This window comes from Mustela lutreola, chromosome 2 (assembly GCF_030435805.1).
Source record: "Mustela lutreola isolate mMusLut2 chromosome 2, mMusLut2.pri, whole genome shotgun sequence".
NCBI lineage: Eukaryota > Metazoa > Chordata > Mammalia > Carnivora > Mustelidae > Mustela > Mustela lutreola.
In genome coordinates this window covers 57,885,232-57,897,748 of record NC_081291.1, presented here as the reverse complement: position 1 = coordinate 57,897,748, position 12,517 = coordinate 57,885,232, and the positions used below count along the sequence as shown (strand labels likewise).

Genomic DNA, 12,517 nt, shown 5'->3' with positions numbered 1-12,517 from the left:
GCACAACCCGGCGCTGCTCCACGCTTTAACCCTCTCCCTGCAGTGGAGGGACAGGTCGCAGGTCTCGGGTTTCGCCGGGAAGGGTGGAGGCCTAAGACTCGGGGCTGACGTGGACCCCCAGCTCTGCACCTTACGTCCTCTTTTTCTGTGCAATGAAAACAGTAGTTCCTCCCTCACTGCATCGTGGCGTTAGTTTAAACGGGCTTTCGAAGGTGAGGCCCCTAGCACACTGACCAGCAGTAGACCCTCAATTGTTAACCTGTTATTATTGTCATCTTCTCGAGGGACCTCACTTTGTCTCCTTACCTTGCCTGATTTTTCTCCCAAGCTCGAATCACCATCTAACACACTGTATTTTTACTTTATTGATTTTATTGTCTTTTATTCACTGCCGTGGATCGTGTTGGCATGTAGTAGGTGCTCAGTCAATTCTTGTTGAATGAATGAACTTACATGCATGAAATGAGTTAACTTTTTCTTAATAATTCATATCTGCTCATCCATTCCCCAGTCACATCTAATCCTGGTGCAAATCGGTTTGTACTTTATTAGCTTTCAGGAATCTAAAGTAAAAAGCCAGTATAAAAACTTCAATGTGCTTTTAAAATACTTTAGATACTTAACGAGCTCCTAGATGCGCCACCCTAGCGCTGATGGCGGGAATGGACTGAAAGGGGAAAGAGAAACGTCACCCAACAGTTTGTCTTCCTGGACACCTGCGCGGGACACTCTGAGGCTAAGGTAAGGGTGGTGCATGCCAGCCTGCCAAACTGCATTTGGCTTGGGCAAATCCGAGTCAGGATAGCCGAGTGCTGCAATGCGTGTCGAGCCCCAGCTTACCTGGGGAGGAGGCTGCCCATTGCCAGGCGAGAAGGAGCCCGGGTGACCCAGTGGTGGAGAGGAGCGGCAGGGGGCGGGGCAGAGGCCAATAAACGAAAAGGGAATAACAGTGTAGCTGGAAGAGTGGAATTAAGGGGAGGGACCAGGCTCTAGGGTTAGTTTTGCGGAGGCTGAGGCTGGGGGCTAGGGAGAAGCAGGGGAAGGGGATCTTGCACCAAGGTGAAATTGTCAAGACCCAGAAAGAGATTCAAAATCTTTAACCAGTAACCCCACCCCGTATCCGGTGGAAATCATCCAAAAGAGAATAAACTTGCCCACTGCAGCAGTTTGCAGTAAGATAATTGGAAACACCCTAAATGTCCAGCAATAATGGGATGGTTAAGGGAATTATGGTAAATATATCAGATGAAAATTTCCTCACCTTTTATAAAGGGGTATTTCTGGTGACTTGGGAGGCAAAATGCAAACTTCTTAGAATAAATGAGACATTAAACAAGAAAAGCAGGGTGTAAAAGTGTTCACAATTAAGGTGAAATAAATATGCCTCATGGTTAAAAAGCAGAAAAGAACCTCAGAAATTTGGATTGTTATGTTAAGAGGTGAAATACAGATGAATTGGGCTATATACTGATGAACTAAAATATCCTTTTATGTCTTAATATAAATTCTGTAAAACTCTATATGGAGGCCAAAGTGTATAATTTTTACAATACCTTTCTGAGAATGAGAATTATGAGTGGTGACTCTAGCTGTAACTATGGGCTTATATATATATATAGTTGTAGGGTTTTTATTATTTTTAAATGTTAATATACATTCTTCAGGATAACTGCTAAGTCCTTCATAGAAACACAGAATACTGAAAGTACAAGAGAAACTAGGAAAATCTGAATGACATTGGTAGATTGTACCAATATTCGTATACTGGTTTTGATACTACTTCTTATTAATTTTACTAGTTTAAGAAATTGAGGTATAAGACTTCATAAAATCCACTCTTTTAAATATACAATTTAGTGGTTTTTAGTATATTCAAGGAGATGTGTACCCATCACCACTAATTCCAGAACATTTCATTGCTCCCAAAAGAATGTGGTATCCATTAGCATTCCTTACTCCCCTCCCTTTCCCAACCACTAATCTACTTCCATTTCAGTGGATTTGCCTCTTCTAGATAATTTGTATAAATGGAATAATACGATATGTGGCCTTTTGTGTGTCTGGCTTCTTTCACTTAGCATGATGTTTTCAGAGTTCAGCCATGTCATAGCATGAATCAGTACTTCATTCCCTTTTATTGCTGAATAATATTCCATTTTATGGAATATGCCACATTTTATCATGCATTAGTTTACGGACATTTGGGTTGTTTCTACTTTTTCGCTCTCATGAATAATGCTTCTATGAACATTTGTGTACATGTTTTCTTTCTTTTTTTTTTTTAAAGAATTTATTTAATTATTTGACAGAGAGAGATCACAAGTAAGCAGAGAGGCAGGCAGAGAGAGGGGAAGGGAAGCAGGCTCCCTGCTGAACAGAGAGCCCGATGCGGGACTCGATCCCAGGACCCTGAGATCATGAGCTGAGCCGAAGGTAGCGACTTAACCCACTGAGCCACCCAGGCACCCTATGTACATGTTTTCATGTGACATATGATTTCATTTTTCTTGGGTATATGCCTAGGAGTAGAAATACTGGGTTATATGATAACTATTTTAACTTTTTGAGAAATTGCCTGTTTTCCAAAGCATCGGCACCACTTCATATTCCTACTAGTAATTTCAATTCATCACCAATTTCTCCATATCTCACTAATGCTTATTATTATCTTTTTGATTGTAGCCATCCTAGTGGGTGTGAAATGGCATCTCTTTGTGGTTTTGATTTGTACTTCCTTGATGGTTAATGACACTTCAGGTGCTTCCAGGCCATTTGTATATTTTCTTTGAAGAATTGTCTATTCTTCAGTGAATTTGCTCGTTTTAAAATTGGGGTTTTTTTTAATCGTAGAATTGTAAGATTTCTTTATATATTCTGGGTACTAGATCCTTATTAGACATATGACCTGCAAATATTTTCTTCCATTCTTTGGGTTGTCTTTTCACTTTTTTTTACAGTGTCCTTTGAAGAAGAAATGCTTTAAAAAAAAATTTTTGATGTGGTCCAATTTACCTATTTTTTCTTTTGCTGCTTGTTCTTTTGGTGTCCATATTAAGAAATTATTCCTTAACCCAAGGTCATGAGGATTTATCCTGTTTTTTGTTTTGTTTTGTTTTGTTTTTTTCCCGAAGAGTTTTATAGTTTTACCTCTTACATTTTAGGTCTTTGGCCCATTTTAGTTTTTGTATATGGTGTGAGGTAGGGGTCCAACTTCATCTTTTTGCATCTGGATATCCAGTTGTCCCAGCACCATTTGTCAAAAAGACTATTCTATTATCCATTGAATTGTATTGTTATTGAATTGTATTGTTACTTTTGTCAAAAATCAATTGATAGTAATGTGTGGGCTTATTTCTGGACTCTAGATTCTATTCAACTGATCTATAGACTATAGTTTTGTTTTTTTTTAAGATTTATTTATTTGAGGGCGCCTGGGTGGCTCAGTGGGTTAAGCCGCTGCCTTCGGCTCAGGTCATGATCTCAGGGTCCTGGGATCGAGGCCCGCATCGGGCTCTCTGCTCGGCGGGGAGCCTGCTTCCCTCTCTCTCTCTGCCTGCCTCTCTGTCTACTTGTGATCTCTCTCTGTCAAATAAATAAAATCTTAAAAAAAAAAGATTTATTTATTTGAGAGAGAGAGAAAATGGGTGGGAGGGACTGAGGAAGAGAGAATCTCACACAGACTCCGCACTGAGCCCAACCTGGGGGCTTGATCCCATAACTCCAAGACCACAACCTGAGCCGAAACCAACTGTATCACCCAGGTGCCCTGTGTACTATAGTTTTACAAGATGCTACCACTGGGGGAAACTAGGTAAAGTATACATGGCATTTCTTTGTATTATTTCTTACAACTGCTCATGACTCTATAATTATCTAAATAATTATTTAATTTTGAAAAAGCAGAGATTTTTTTAAAAAGATTTTTTGTTTGTTTATTTATTTGACAGAGAGAGACACAGTGAGAGAGGGAACACAAGCAGAGTACGAGGGAGAAGCAGGCTTCCTGCTAAGCAGGGAGCCCGATGTGGGGCTCGATCCTAGGACCCTGGGATCATGACCTAAGCCAAAGGCAGACGCTTAACGACTGAGCCACCCAGGTGCCCCTGGAGATTATTTTTTTTAAGACTTTATTTATTTATTTGACAGACAGAGATCACAAGTAGGCAGAGAGGCAGGCAGAGAGAGAGAGAGAGAGAGAGAGAGGAGGAAGCAGGCTCCCTGCTGAGGAGAGAGCCTGATGCGAGAGGCTCGATCCCAGGGTCCTGGGATCATGACCTGAGCAGAAGGCAGGGGCTTTAATCGACTGAGCCACCCAGGTGCCTCAAAAAGCAGAGATTATTTTTAGGGTACATTCTTACCGCCACCACCCCACCTGTGCGCCTGAACTAAAAGAAGTGCTTTGTTCTAATTTTTCTTGCTTTCTCCTGAGGTGCTTACTCTCACCCTCCAGGTGGCACCAACTCACTCTTTTTACCTCTAGTTTTTCACAAGTCGGAGCAGGAAAAAGGTCCACTAGAATGACTCTGGGCAGTCTTCTCCGAGCCCTGGCCTGCCCTGAAGCTCCCCTCAACATAACAGGGAGATTCAGGGCTACCTTTGCTTTAGGGAGCATCTAGCCTCATAGAATGAATTCCCCAGTCAAAGAAACAGTCCACTATTTTTTCTCCTTTGAAAACATTCATTAGTTCATTCATTTAGTCAGTTAGCACTTACTGAGCACCCACTACTACGCAATTCTTAAAAACATAGCAAATACTCTATACAGGTAAGGTATTATCTTAATAAAAACTGGGCTTTTTTTTTCAGGATCAGACAATGAACACAACTCCCCACACACATTTGCAAACGTAAAGGGCTACACTATAATAAGGTATGATCAATATTGGGGCAGGAGTATCACAATATAAGAGCTGGCATTTATCAAGGACTCATCAGAAGACAGACATTTCATGTATTTTATCCTTAACCTACCCAAAGAAAGGTTGGAGTAAACATCACTGCCCCTATGGTCACAAAAACAGGATCTCAGAGAAGTTATGTACATTGCCAGGGGATTCACAGTTACTAAATGACAGAGCTGGCTTTAAAAACTAGGTTCCCAGGTTGCCAAAGACCGCTACTTCTTCTCCTGAACCCCAAACCATCAACTGAAAGGAAATTTCAAGTAGAAGTCGTCTCTAGGAAGGTTTGTGCTGAACACATAGTTATTAGATGACCTGGGGAATCAGTCAGCCTCCTAGATATGCTTTCCTTCCACCATTTCTTCCAAGCGTCCTAACATAGTTCTATTTATAAATGATTCCTGAATTTAGCAAGAGGCATTTTCCAGTTAGTTTAATAAGTTGCTTTTTTCTTTCCAATTACAAGGGAAAAAAACATATATTTGGGGGGAAAAAAACTTAGGACACTTAGGACATTTACTTTTAGCAAAATAAAATGAAAAGTAGAAAATTAACTCTTCCTTTTTCTTTTTAAGGTTTTATTTATTTGTCGGAGAGTGAGAGAGCGTGCATGAACAGGGGGAGCAGCAGGCAGAGGGAGAAGCAGGCAGGCCTCCTGCTGAGCTGGAAGCCCAATGCAGGACTCGACCCCAGGACCATGACCTGAGCCAAAGGCAGATGCTTAACTGACTGAGCGACCCAGGTGCCCACCAAAGTGCCTTTAAACTAGCACTTACCCCAGACATTTAGTTGTTTCCAGTTGTTCGATATGTAAATGACATGGTGACAAACATCTTTAGTATACATTTTGTCTCTGTTTCTCTTTGTTTCCCTAGGCCACAAGGGAGGTAGCCCCTTGTCAAAGGATGTGCTGATACTGCCTTCCAGAAAGTTCATGTCAGTTCCATTTCTCTAGTTTGTTTTAGTTTAATTTAGTTTCAACATTTGGTTCAGCATTTAGTTTAGTTTCAGCATTTACCAGTCATTGCCCCTAGTGAACAACCAGAAAATGAAACTGACGTTTCTATAGCTACTTCTTTGGGCTAGGCATGGTACTAACTCACTCTTACATGATCTCATTTAATCTTCATAACAATGTCAGGAATCTAAAATTCAGAGAGGCACATTCATTTGTCCAAAGTGATACAGCAAGCTAGGAATGTAAGCAGCCAGAGTGTTAAACTCCTTAAAAACCTTCCAAAGGATTCCCCTTACACTTAGAATAAAATCCAAACTACTCCTTATGGCCTATGAATCCCTAATGTTCTGCATCCTGCCTCCCTCTCCCACCATGCTCCCCTCTAGCCATACTGGTTTTCTTTCTGTCCCTCCAGTTCTCTACCATCCTGCCCACCACAGGGCCTTTGCCCTGCCATTTCCCCACATCTTTTACATGGCTGTTGCTTTCCCACTCTGGCTCCACCTCCTCGATGAGTTGGTCCTAATGTCCACAGCTAACATAACAAAAGACCCCTGTCTTTTCCATGATCTTGTTTTATGTCCATCATGGAAGTTTATCACTGTCAGATTGGTCATTGATTTGCTTGCTGTATTTGTCAGGATCTTCCAGAGAAACAGAAACAACAGGGTGTGTGTGTGTGTGTGTGTGTGTGTGTGTGTGTGTGAGTATGTAGAGAGAGAGAGAGAGATTGATTAACTCTAAGGAATTCATTCATGCAGTTATGGAAGTAGGCAAGTCTCATGATCTTCAGGGTGAATCGACAATCTGAAGACTCATGAGAGTTGATGATTTGGTTATAGTCCAGGTCCAAAGTGTCTGAGAACGAGGAGAGCTGATCATGTAATTCCTGTCTAAAGACCAACAGGTTCAAGACTCAGGAAGTGCCAATGTTTCGATTCAAGTCCAAAGGCAGAAAAAAAGCTGATATTTCAGTTTGAAGGCAAACAGGCAAGTGTAGTTCTCCCTTAGTCAGCAATTTTGTTTTATTCAGGCCTTCAACGGATTGTATGAGGCCCACCCACATTGAGGAGGGCCATCTGCTTTACTTGGTCTACTGATTTAAATGTTAATCTCATCCAAACACACTCTCACAGAGAGACCCAGAAAAATGTTCGACCAGACATCTGGGCACCCCATGACCCAGTCAAGTTGACACATAATATTAGCCATCACACTTATTTATCGTCATCTCTCCACCTTTAGCTGCTAAGGCAGCTCCTTGAGTGTCCTGTCCCTGGCAATTGGCACATAGTAGGTGTGAAATAATAACAACTGAATGAATGCATGATAGAGCCTAGATTCCAGCCTTGATCCAAGCAATTCCCCGTTAATTTTTTTTCACATTTATTCTTTTTCTGTAATAAATGATTTCACATTGATCACTGATGATTTACTGAAAAGAAAATGATGTAACATCTAAAATCAAATCAGTGTCCCTGTGCAAATGTACGATTTGTGTGTGTGTGATGACAAAGCCCTGGATTGGGAATCTGAGGGCACTACTCAGCTTCTTGGGGACCCTCAGTTCCCAGGCAACAAGTTAACACCCATGTTGTTCTTCTCTGACCGTGTGACTGTGAGCCAACTGAAAGTCAAGTCGGCCTGCAGCAATGCTTCAAGGTTACTGAGAGATGATTTCCTGCCACTGCAAAGTGGGAGGAGAAGCAGCATCTGCAGGAGGGGTGGAGTAGCTGAATACTTATTAGTGATTCATCAGGAGCTGATGACATGAATAGAAAGGGTTAGAAAATCTCCATTGATCAGACTGAAGAATAATGACCTTCCAGTATATCCAAAGGGAGTATCTATGATAAGCTCTGAGGCCTGCACCCACCCCTCAGTGACTGTTTTAGACAACCCATAATGCCTGAGTCCAGTAAACGTTGGCTTATGCTGGGGTTTAGGGATTCTGTAGTCAGAAGTCCCAGAGGACAAGTTATATAAACAGCTAAAATACACATGCATGATGTGGTAGAGTGTACACAAATCACACTTGTGTGAATAAAGCAGGAACACATTTCATGTGCAAGGACTTGGTTCTGGCATTGCCCCGGAGGGTATTGATACAATTTGTGAAGGACCTTTGACTCAGGAACCTCCAGGGAGTTCAGCCATAAGGTTGATTTCATTTTTCTCTTGCAAAAAAATGTCATGGGGGACCTATTATACATTATGCTTTGCTTGGAAGGGACTTGAACAAGAGTTGCTGTGTTGGGGAAGGAAGGGCATGGAGCTGGAATGCTCAAGAGCCACATTTAGCATGTAATTGCACCCCAGCCAAACAGAGGCATCAAGAGGAGGGAGGGAAGTGGGGAGAGAGAAAGAGAGAGGAAGAGAGAAGAGGAGAATCCTTGAAATAATTAAATACTTGCTATTTACTACCCCAAATCACTCCAAATAGCCATCATGGAGAAAAAAAAATAGAACATTGCTAGATTATATTGTCTTGTTTTCTTATTTTGCTTCAGACTTGGGCAATTGAGCAAAACATTTTGGTAAATGAACAAGCTCAGGAGCCGTTTGGGTTGGGCTCCAGTCCCACCTGCCATAGGTGCCATCAGTGCCATCGGTGCCATAGGTATTTAAACATAATTAATTCTTTCTTATTTTAAAAAGGAAAATAGGGGTACCTGGGTGGCTCAGTGGAATGGGCCTCTGCCTTTGGCTCAGGTCATGGTCTCAGGGTCCTGGGATTGAGCCCTGCGTCAGGCTCTCTGCTCAGTGGGGAGCCTGCTTCTCCCTCTCTCTCTGCCTGCCTCTCTGCCTACTTGTGATCTCTGTCTGTCAAATAAATAAATAAAATCTTAAAAAAAAAAAGGAAAAGAGAATAAACCTCTCCTTCTGACTACCACCCCCTTGGAATTATCTCACCCTCTCAGGAAAATCATTGATAATCCATACAAATTATACAGATGACTCCTGGAGCCCCTGAGTAGCTCTCTCGGTTAAGTGGCCAACTCTTGATTTCGGCTCAGGTCATAAATTCAGGGTGGTGGAATCGAGCCCTGTGTCTAGGCATCTGGCTGTCTGGCTCCATGCTCAGCACAGAGTCTTTGTCCCTCTCCCTGTCCTCCTCACCCTGCTCACTCTCTCTCTCTCAAATAAATAAACAAATAAAATCTTTTTAAAAGATTACATAGACCACTCTTTAAAAAGTTGCCCTTATTCTTCCCTTGCCACTGCCCAGCCCCCTCTCCCCACCTCCACCCACGGAGTCTGCTCTGTCGAGGTCTCCACCTTTGTTCTGTGATGACTGCAGAAACTTTTGTTTCAGTTCTCCTCTTGCTCAACCTTTAAGCCACATTTGAAACTAATAACTACTCCCTTCTCGGAACTCACAAAACGAAGTGGTATATTACTTACCTCTTGCTATGTAAGAATCACCCCAAACTTACTTGCTTAGAATGACACACATGAAGTGAGATTTCACTTCATGCACTTTGGGGCAGCTACTATCAAAAAGTCCAGAGAACCCCAAAACAGAAAAACAAGTGTTGACAAGGATGTGGAGGAATTGAAACCCTTATGCACTGCCAGTGGGAATGTAAAATGATGCAGCTGATGTAGAAAACAGTATGGTGCTTCTGGAAAAAATTATACAGAATTACTGTATGATCCAGTAATCCCACTTCTGGGTGTCTATCTGAAAGAAGAGAAAATAGGATCTTGAAGAGATATTTATACACAGTGTTTGTAATAGCATTATTCATAGTCACCCAAAGGTGGAAGCAACCCAAGTATCCACTGATGGGTGAATGGATAGACAAAAAGTGGTCTATGCATAGAATGGAATATGATTCAGGCTTAAAGAGGAAGGAAATGCTGATGTACGATGCAACACAGATGAACCTTGAGGACATTATGCTACATGAACAAAGCCAGTCACAAAAAGACAGATGCTGGAGGCACCTGGGTGTCTTGGTGGGTTAACGGCCTGCCTTTGGCTCAGGTCATGATCCCAGGATACTGGAATTGAGCCCCGCACTGGGCTCTCTGCTCAGCCTGCTTCTCCCTCTCCCTCTGCTCCCACTAGTGCTTATTCGCTCTCTCTCTCTAGTGTTCTCACTCTCTTAAATAAATAAATAAAATCTTTAAAAAAAGACAAATGCTGTATGATTCGCCTTCTATAACTCATAGATTCAAATTCATAAAGACAGAAGGTAGAGTGGTGGTTACCAGGGTCTAGGATGGAAGGAGAAAGGGGAAGTTGTTGTTTGATGGATATGGAGTTTTAGTTTACAAAACAAAGAAGTTCTAGAGATCTGTTGCACAACAATGTGAATATAGCTAACACAATTGAACTCTATGCTTAAAAATGGTTATGATAGTAAAGTTTAGGTTGTGTCCTTTTATCACAATTAAAATTCAAAAAACACTCTTATTATCTCACAGTTCCTGAGGGTAGGAATTTGGGCATAGCTAGATGGGTCCTCTACTTCAGGTCTATCATAAGCTTGCACATAGGCTAGGGTCTCATCTGAAGACTCGACTGGGGAAAGATCCTCTTTCGGCACGATTGTAGACAGGATTCAATTCCCTGTGTACCGTTGGCTTGAGACCACTACCAGTTCCTTTATATGTGAACCTCTCTAGAGTGGCAGCTTACTTCTTTGAAGTGTGCAAACCAAGAGGGCAATATAAAGAGTCTGCTAGTTAGGTAGAAGCCATCATTTTAATAATCTAATTACAGAACTGAGGGTTCCTGGGTGGCTCAGGTCATGATCCCAGGGTCCTGGGATCAAGCCCCACATGGAGCTCCCCACTGAACAGGGAGCCTGCTTCTCTTTCTCCCTCTGCTGCTCACTTTTGTAATTACAGTCTTTCATATCTGGGTTAGATTTTTTTAAAAGATTTTTATTTATTTATTTGACAGACAGAGAAAGGGAAACTCCTTTCTCTCTCTGTCTGTCAAATAAATAAATAAAGATCTTTTAAAAATAAACCTGGTTTAAAAATCTAAGCCAGAGGGGCCCCTAGGTGGCTCAGTTGGTTAAGTGTCTGCCTTTGGCTCAGGTCATGATTCTAGGGTTCTGGGGTGGAGCCTCACTTCAGGGTCCCTGCTCAGCTCAGAGAGCCTGCTTCTCTCTCCCCCTGCCACTCCTCCTGCTGGTGCCTGCTTGCTTTCTCTCTCTGTCAAATAAATGAATAAAATCTTTAAAAAAAAATCTAACCCAGATATGAAAGACTATAATTACAAAAGTGACATCCTTTGTTGTAGTCTACTGAGTAGAATCAAGTAATGATCCAGCCCACATTCAAAGGGAGGAGATGGCACAAGGTCATGAGCACCAGCAGGCAAGAATCCCTGGGGACTATCTTAGAAATCTCATAGGCTGGGGCGCCTGGGTGGCTCAGTGGGTTAAGCCGCTGCCTTCGGCTCAGGTCATGATCTCAGGGTCCTGGGATCGAGTCCCGCATCAGGCTCTCTGCTCAGCGGGGAGCCCGCTTCCCTCTCTCTCTCTGCCTGCCTCTCCATCTACTTGTGATTTCTCTCTGTCAAATAAATAAAATCTTAAAAAAAAAAAAAAAAAGAAAGAAATCTCATAGGCAAAGAAGGCATTTCATTGAGAAATATGCTCCTCCCATTTTCAAAAAAATCCCTGTCTCAGTCTACATTTTGTTTTCCTACTCTCAATAGAAACATACATTCAAGATATCCCCTCCTTTCTTTTGACTCTGATTAGAAGAAAAGCAGTAATGCAATTGAGATGGTGTGATAGGCTGAGTGTTTGTGGTCCCCCGCCAGGGAAGATTCGTATGTTGGAGCCTTAACTCTAAATGTGATGATACTAGGAGGTTTAGATTAGGTGGTGAGGCTGGGATGCTCATGATGGGATGGGAAGAAAGAACTCTCTCTCTATGCATAAGAACCAAGGAAAGGCCGTGTGAGCACCCAGCAAGAAGGTGGCTATATACAAGCCAGCAAGCAGGCTTCCACTAGGAACTGAGTCTGCCAGCATCCTCCTCTTAGACTTCTTATCCTCCAGAACTGTGAGAAGTAAATGTCTGTTGTGGAAGCCACCCAGTCCTAGGTATTTTGTTATAGCAGCCCATGCTGACTAAGACAGATGGTAAATGACGTGCCCCCAGGCCTAGGGACGGAGCAGGGATAGGTGGGGACTGAGATAGTGAGGAGACCACACACCTCAGCTAATGGGGGCAGCCGTGACTCACTGCGTCTGTTCAAGCCCAGAATGGCCTATATTATGATTCCAGGGAAACTAGAATAGAAATTTCTTTTCTTTTCTTAAGAGATTTTTAATTTTGGGTGCCTGGGGGGCTCAGTTGGTTAAACATCTGCCTTCAGCTCAGGTTGTGATCTTAGGGTCCTGGGATCCAGCCCTGTGTTGGGCTTCCTGCTCAGTGGAGAGCCTGCTTCTCCCTCTCCCGCTACTCTTCACCTTGCCCTGTGCATGCTCTCTCTCTCTCTCTCTCTCTCTCTCAAATAAATAAAGAGAGAGGGAGCATGCGTGGGAGGGGCAGAGCAAGAGGGAGAAGAGGGAGAAAGAATCTCAACCAGACTCTGCACTGAGGCTGGGGCTCCATCTCACCACCCGGAGATCACAACCTGAGCTGAAACCAAGAGTTGGATACCCAATCAACTGCCCCACCCAGG

The 12,517-nt window shown here is 42.6% G+C and overlaps 1 long non-coding RNA gene across 1 annotated transcript; it reads left to right on the top strand.

The window, feature by feature from the left end:
* The first annotated feature begins 2 nt into the window (after positions 1-2).
* On the top strand, positions 3-9,961 carry LOC131824286 (uncharacterized). The gene is made up of 3 exons (XR_009350817.1): positions 3-212; positions 616-741; positions 5,477-9,961. It is a non-coding gene; the product is annotated as an uncharacterized LOC131824286 (long non-coding RNA).
* The last annotated feature ends 2,556 nt before the right edge of the window (positions 9,962-12,517 follow it).